We start from the raw sequence: 6,446 nt of genomic DNA, 5'->3' as shown, positions 1-6,446 counted from the left end.
ACCATCCCCCTATGGCATACCATCTTCGTAGTCCTTACATTGTTTACCATTTGAGCTCTTCGATTTACTTCGAACATCGAGCGAAGATGATAGAGATTTTGCTGTCGGACGACAACGAACGCATCTTCGTCGCAGAACACGGTACCCAACACGAGCACGTTCACCGGAGACGGAATAATGGCCAAGCAAAAAGGAGGAAAGAAAAAAGGAACTCGTTCGCCGGTGCATTGCTTGAAAGCTTCCACGGCCGCTTCTTACGGAGCTATTTTCGCCTAGCTGCCGGGTAAATTTAGTACGTGCAGACCAGTTTCTCAGGCATAGTACTCAGGGTATGGTCGATTTCTCCTCTTTGTGCTTCAGCCGAAGAGACACGTCAGGATGGCCGAGCGGTCTAAGGCGCTGCGTTCAGGTCGCAGTCCACTTCTGTGGGCGTGGGTTCGAATCCCACTTCTGACAAATTTTTTTTTACATCCTTACCCTTCGAACGAGCCCAACGACCACGATTCGTTATCTACGTCTGTCCGGTGCCAATTATTCGCACCGATAAAACGATTTAAGATTGTTTCGTGTCGTTCGTTCGGGGACCAAGTGGTACGGGACTGTTCTGGTGAGAGAAAACATCGTCCTACCAGACGTACGTTCTAGGCTTAATTTTCGAGACGAAATAAATAAGTATATTAGGTTAAACGGTGGAAAAATAATTTCAGAATATTCAAGACTTAAATCGGTAAATATTTCGTGCAAAAGCTTACGGCTATTTCTATTTGATTCACGATCGTGTCACTGAATTTCCATGGAATATTCTTCGAAACAACGTCGTTTTCCTACACTTGGAAAATAAATTGGTTCGATCGAATTTTTGCATTGCTGCTAGATAATCTTGAAAAACTGTTCCCCAGGATATCGAACAGCACAGTCCAAAAGTCGCTTAATCAACTTTTATCTAGTCTTCTATTAACCCTTTTAGTTGTATGTACTCTTATCTGTTCGTCAATTAGTCCGACTACGGTTACGTAACTCTACAGTAGAAACAGACCAGACATCGGACAATGGTAGGTCAATTCTACTTATTGTGAAATCCTAAATATGTACTTTCATCTACTCGAATACGGTTCAACCATACTTGAGATATATTTCTTCTAAAATATACATTCATCTATTAGTGCGTGATTATTACACAATGTTGATCGTCTGCAACTAATTAGACCAGTATCTGTTCTACATAGACGTCGCAACAGCCTCTACAGAATATTCTCCTCGCAATTAACAGCTGCAACGATGCAAAAATTGGCGGTGTCGATTCTGCTAAATTCCCTATATCGGAAAATCCTAACTGTAACCACTGAACCGCGTGGTGATCGGTCAGTGGCGCCACTGCCTGTTGAATTATTCCCCAGTAGCCTGTGTATGTAGCCTGGAACATGTCTGTGATCCCGGTTGATTCCCCCTCGCTCGTAAATTCGCTTGTTCGACGTGACGATTTGGCGAAGGCGAGGCAAGTGCACCGATTTCCAGTCTCTCAGCCACGTTTCGTTGCCCATCGTGCATTCCACGGCCCGTTTCTCGAGCGGACTGTACACTCTCGTCCCGTGTAAGAGTCAGAACAGTACGAGGAGGCGGAGGAAGAGGCGGTGGGTAACCTTGGTTGAGAGCGTAGACGAGAATAGGGGTAACATAAGGCGAGAAGATAGGTGAAATCAAGTATGTGTGTGTGTGTCTCGGTTATGCGCGCGTGCGTGTGCCTATGTGTTGGTCGAAGCGAGAAGAAGACGGAGAGTGGTTTTATGCAACGCGTACTCTCTTTTTCTCCGCGTGAACAATAACCTTAGAGCGTGACGTGTGCTCGCGCGAGCACAGTGTCACGACGCGGGTCCATGTTTCCCGTCACGCAGGTCGACACAGTTTTCTTAGCCTGTTCTTTCTACGCTACGCTGCAACTACGTTTATCTAGACCCGTTCGAGGGGGACAGTTCGCGTAACTGGATCGTTCATGCACAGTGACAATTCGGTTTCGATGCAGCTGGATTATTGCAAGATTTCAGTGGTTTCAGTGAGAGATGTATATCGAATTCCTGGCGAGCAGACCGACGACTTTTCATGAAATTTCATGATTTTATTAACAAGATTAAAGAAATGAGACGTACATTAAGATTTATTCCATTCATTAAATGTTCGAACAAATATCGACGAGCTTCCGTTATCCGATGAGAGAAGGTTAGAAAGTAAGTCTTCGGTTATCCTAACTCTTTCGAGGGATTGGCAGCGCGTTTTTGGTCGTGGTAGTTAGCGTGGTATGTTTAGGGCAGGAGTTTGGCACAGGTGTGAGTTAATTACGGGAAAATCGCGTGACTCGCGTGATCGAGGACTGGAACAACCGCAGGGTGCGAAGTCTTTGTATCGTGACTCCCCTCGGGAGGATCGAATAGCAATGTAATTATGTAATAAGTAACCGGTCGATACGAAGCAGACCTCGATATCATATGAAAATGCCAACACATGGAAACGCTTGGAATAATTCTACGTTTCTTTCCATCGTGTTCAAGTCTCTCGTCACCCACTCTCATCAACATCAGAATGACCAAAATCCTGGTGACAATCGAGAAACAGTTTCCACTATCTTCTCGCCTCTCCCCTCCCATTCGCCGCGTCCAAAGGCTAAATAGAAGCAGGTAAATCGTTTCCCGCGGCAGTGAACGCACCGTCCAGTTTTATAATGCATCCGAGAGGAAAGGCGAGAGAGTTTGCGAGCGCAGTAGAGCAGTTTCGTTTGAAACCGCGGCTGTACCAGCCTCGCAAAAGCGAACGAGAACGAGAACGAAAACAAGGATAAGAGAGAAACTGAAACGAGGAGAAGACTCGCGTAAGAAGAAAAGAGCGATGAACATAAGCAAAGAGGTTAGAAAAGGAAGGTTAGATCAGGAGAAGGAGAGGGAGAGAGAGAGAAGAAGAGGAGGAGGAGGAGGAGGAGGAGGGATCACAGAGGCGAGCACGGAGATGCATACGAGCGAGGACGAGAGTTTTGGGGGGGGCAGAGAGGATGTTCGGGGGTGGAGGGGGACTTAACGTCGTCCTTAGTTCTCGGACGGTCCGGCCTTGAGACGCAGCGACGCTCAATGCGAATACAACGTCGCCTCCTGCACCGGAAACTGCAATTCTAACTGCCTAGCTTGAGACTCGAGAAAGTCGAACGGCTGCTGGACCTACGTAAACCGATCGAAATCGACTTAACACATTTTTGCCGTTTACTCGCTCGTACGTCGCCCTGTTAACCGTCTAATTTGCCTCCTACATTCCTAATGATAATTATCGATGCAGTTGTTGCATCTGTTTACCGCAATATCTCAGAAATGTCGTTCGTTTTATCGTTACAAGTTAAAGACACGCTGACTATCGTAGGCGTTGTGAACCAATAAGCAAATTAATTTCCTCCATACACGTTTTAACGATACACGAACATTAACAAACTAGATTGATTGATAGAAAATCAAATATACCAAAGTACCTGGTATTTCGTGTCTTTTTATTTAAGGGTAGCGTATGTTACGATACGTAATACAAATTGTTCTGGACCGACATAAACAAGTCGAAAGTTACCGAATTAATGCGTTTGTTATGCTATTGGTGTTAATGTATCGGCCAGGTGATTATCTGTTCGTAATGCAATAAGAACGCGAAGGAAGTGCAAGATACTTCTGTTCAATGGAAAAAATATGATATATCGTTTTCAATTAGAATGTTCGCCTGCGTTTCTCGGAATGCAGAGCGTTTTCGCGCGGGGTGACTGAGTCATCCTTGTGTAGGAAGTAAGGGCATCAGTTCGTTAGGATTCCTTACATGTCACTGGGTTACTATACTCGCATTCCGCGCATACAACGGAAGTCTTTAGTATGAAAGAAACTACTTCAGAATCTCGAGCGTCGTTCATCACACTGCACACCGGCCTGCGCTGAAGGGCTTCACCCATTGTGAATTAATTTCCTGTTTCTTTCACTAGCTCTCCGCGGCTCTGTACAGTTACATTCGATAAGATCGACCGTGTCGCGTGTCCAATGGTCGCCTGCGAGCGAAATATTCTGAGAAACATGGACCAACGTTATATTCTTCGACCTATCGGTAGAATAAGGATGTTCACACGATTATTGGAAACTCAACTATTGGGAAAACTCCCGAAGATGGACAAAACGCATACAACGTGTACAAATATGAAAATAACCCAAACCTTGGATCGTTTCAGATCCTACGATAAATTTCACGAAGATCTTCTTCGTTCAAATTTCGATACTCTTTTAGACAGATAAATCGGTATTCAAGAAAAATTTGTATTTGTATTTGATTAAAAGCTACGTATCCGATTTTCTGATAATCGTACGTATCACGATACGTAAAGTGAGTAGGCGAGTAAGTGGCTAATTATTATTACGTAATAACCAGACAATTAAACGAGGAACGATTCGTTCGATTATTAAAAAGTCAGCCGGAGGATCGTGTCCGTCTTATGCAACAAGGCCCTCGTAACCGCTTCCTGGAAGAGGCGCAGAATTCATTAAGGGTAATTGGAGGAGGAAGAACCGTGGCCAGGATTAACTCTGCCAAGGTCAGCTTTCGTTTTTTCGCCAAACAGGTGCATGGCAGGGCGGCGTGTGTCCAAGGTCACGTAATAGGGCGACTCGAAACAGCAAGATCAAGCTAGAAGCATAATTTTTTCGAGGCATCTGTGGCCCCTCGCCACCTCTCTCCGCAACGTATCCGGCACACCTTGCTCCCCCTTTTCAATCCTCCCGTTTCTAGCCCACGTGGCGTATCCGCGTGAGAAGAATCCGCGAATTTTGGTTCCTACGTTCGAACGAATTTCCTCTCGCGTTAAAGTGGAAACGACCGAACCATATTGCGAGTAGCAGGAAATGGGGTCAGAATTCTGAGTTTTGAGGCGCTGGTCAGGTAATGTCGAGGAAGAGAAGCGAAGAATTAAATTTTGAAATTCGTGAGATGAGACGAAAAATGTTTACGCTTTTGGTTTCGCTGTATTTTTAGGATCGTTTTTAGTGCGGGTGTGCTTTCGCACGATCGCGAGATTTAGTTGAGAATAGGTTCCTTCAACGCGGTGATAATTTTCCTGGCGTTAACAGACAGAAGAGCACGCGTTTCTGTGACGAGTCGCTAGACCACACATGCACCGCAGCGAATCAGAACTCTGAACGTTCTACTTAAAAGGTTAACTGCCTCGATTACGAAGAATCCAGCGTGGAAAGGAGAAAAACCAACGGCACGTGGCGAGCCACGCTTTTCCAACACTTTCCACGAAACGTTAAATTTCCTCTTCCTCCGATGAATGAGAAAATTAACGGAAAAGAAAAATGATAATTTCATCGATGCAGTGCATTTAGTGCGCGTTTTTCTCGCCTAGCAATTCTCTCGTATTATTAGGAGACGGAAAGAAAGCCACGAATTAGTTACAGACTTGCGTAATAGAGGGCGATCATCCTTTTAATTTTCAAAGAAAAAGGCGGCTGCACGCCGCGTGCCAGCACAGATTCAAGATACAAATAGGCGAATAAACCGGCAGACTGCTTGGCGAGGACTCGGACATTTACATAATTTTCCCATTCTTTGAGGAGAGGAACGGTAATGCCAGGAGAGAAATTACACTGTTGATAAAAGAAAGTGAAATTTTTTAGGCGACTCTCGTCGACGCATTAAACCTGCTTTCACGTGCCACGCGTTGCCCAATTCACCGACTTTTATGCTGTCTCCCATAATTGTTCTCGCTCGTAATTGCCTCTGCTATAGGCAAAAGAGTAATCTCTTTCATTTTTACGAAATTGAAATTTAATTAAACGGAAGTTTCACGAATTTTCCAATTTCAAGTTCCTCGGGAACGTGACTTGCTGCGAAAAAAAGAGGCATCGTACCAGCCTGTCGACTCATTTTTTCAAAAAGAAAAAAAGAAAGAAGAAAGAATAGACTCGTCTGCGAATCGACCGAACTGTCTTTAAACTGGCGAAAATTGAGCGTGTCAACGATACGAAAGGTCGATCTTGAGACTCGGTGTTCGCGTTGAGTAAGAATGTGAGAGCAAGGTGAACCATTTTACGCAACACGGTGAACCGCAGCGTCGGATTTTTCGCGAGGGACCGGTCGAGCCGGCTTTTCGTTCTTTCCTTGATTTTCGATGGACGCGTGCACCACGAAACACGATTTATTTATAATCGCGGCTGAAACGTCGGCGGAGAAACGTTGAAGGATATAGGATGACAGGAACGGACACAGAAAGTGAGAACGTGACAAAACAAACGAAAAACGCTATATACTGCTTCCCATAAATAGCCTCGCGTCCACAAGTATTTCGGCATTTGCAAATTATTCCAACAATAACAAATTCTAACCTTCGATCCTATCTCGAACACACAGACGATGGATATCGCTGATAAGAATTGTTGACAAATGAA

At 44.8% G+C, this 6,446-nt stretch overlaps 1 non-coding gene across 1 annotated transcript; it reads left to right on the top strand.

The window, feature by feature from the left end:
- The first annotated feature begins 372 nt into the window (after positions 1 to 372).
- On the top strand, positions 373 to 456 carry TRNAL-CAG (transfer RNA leucine (anticodon CAG)). The gene has a single exon. It is a non-coding gene; the product is annotated as a tRNA-Leu (tRNA).
- Positions 457 to 6,446: the final 5,990 nt, after the last annotated feature.

This window comes from Bombus vancouverensis, chromosome 16 (assembly GCF_051014615.1).
Source record: "Bombus vancouverensis nearcticus chromosome 16, iyBomVanc1_principal, whole genome shotgun sequence".
Classification (NCBI taxonomy): domain Eukaryota; kingdom Metazoa; phylum Arthropoda; class Insecta; order Hymenoptera; family Apidae; genus Bombus; species Bombus vancouverensis.
This window is presented reverse-complemented; position numbering and strand designations above follow the sequence as displayed.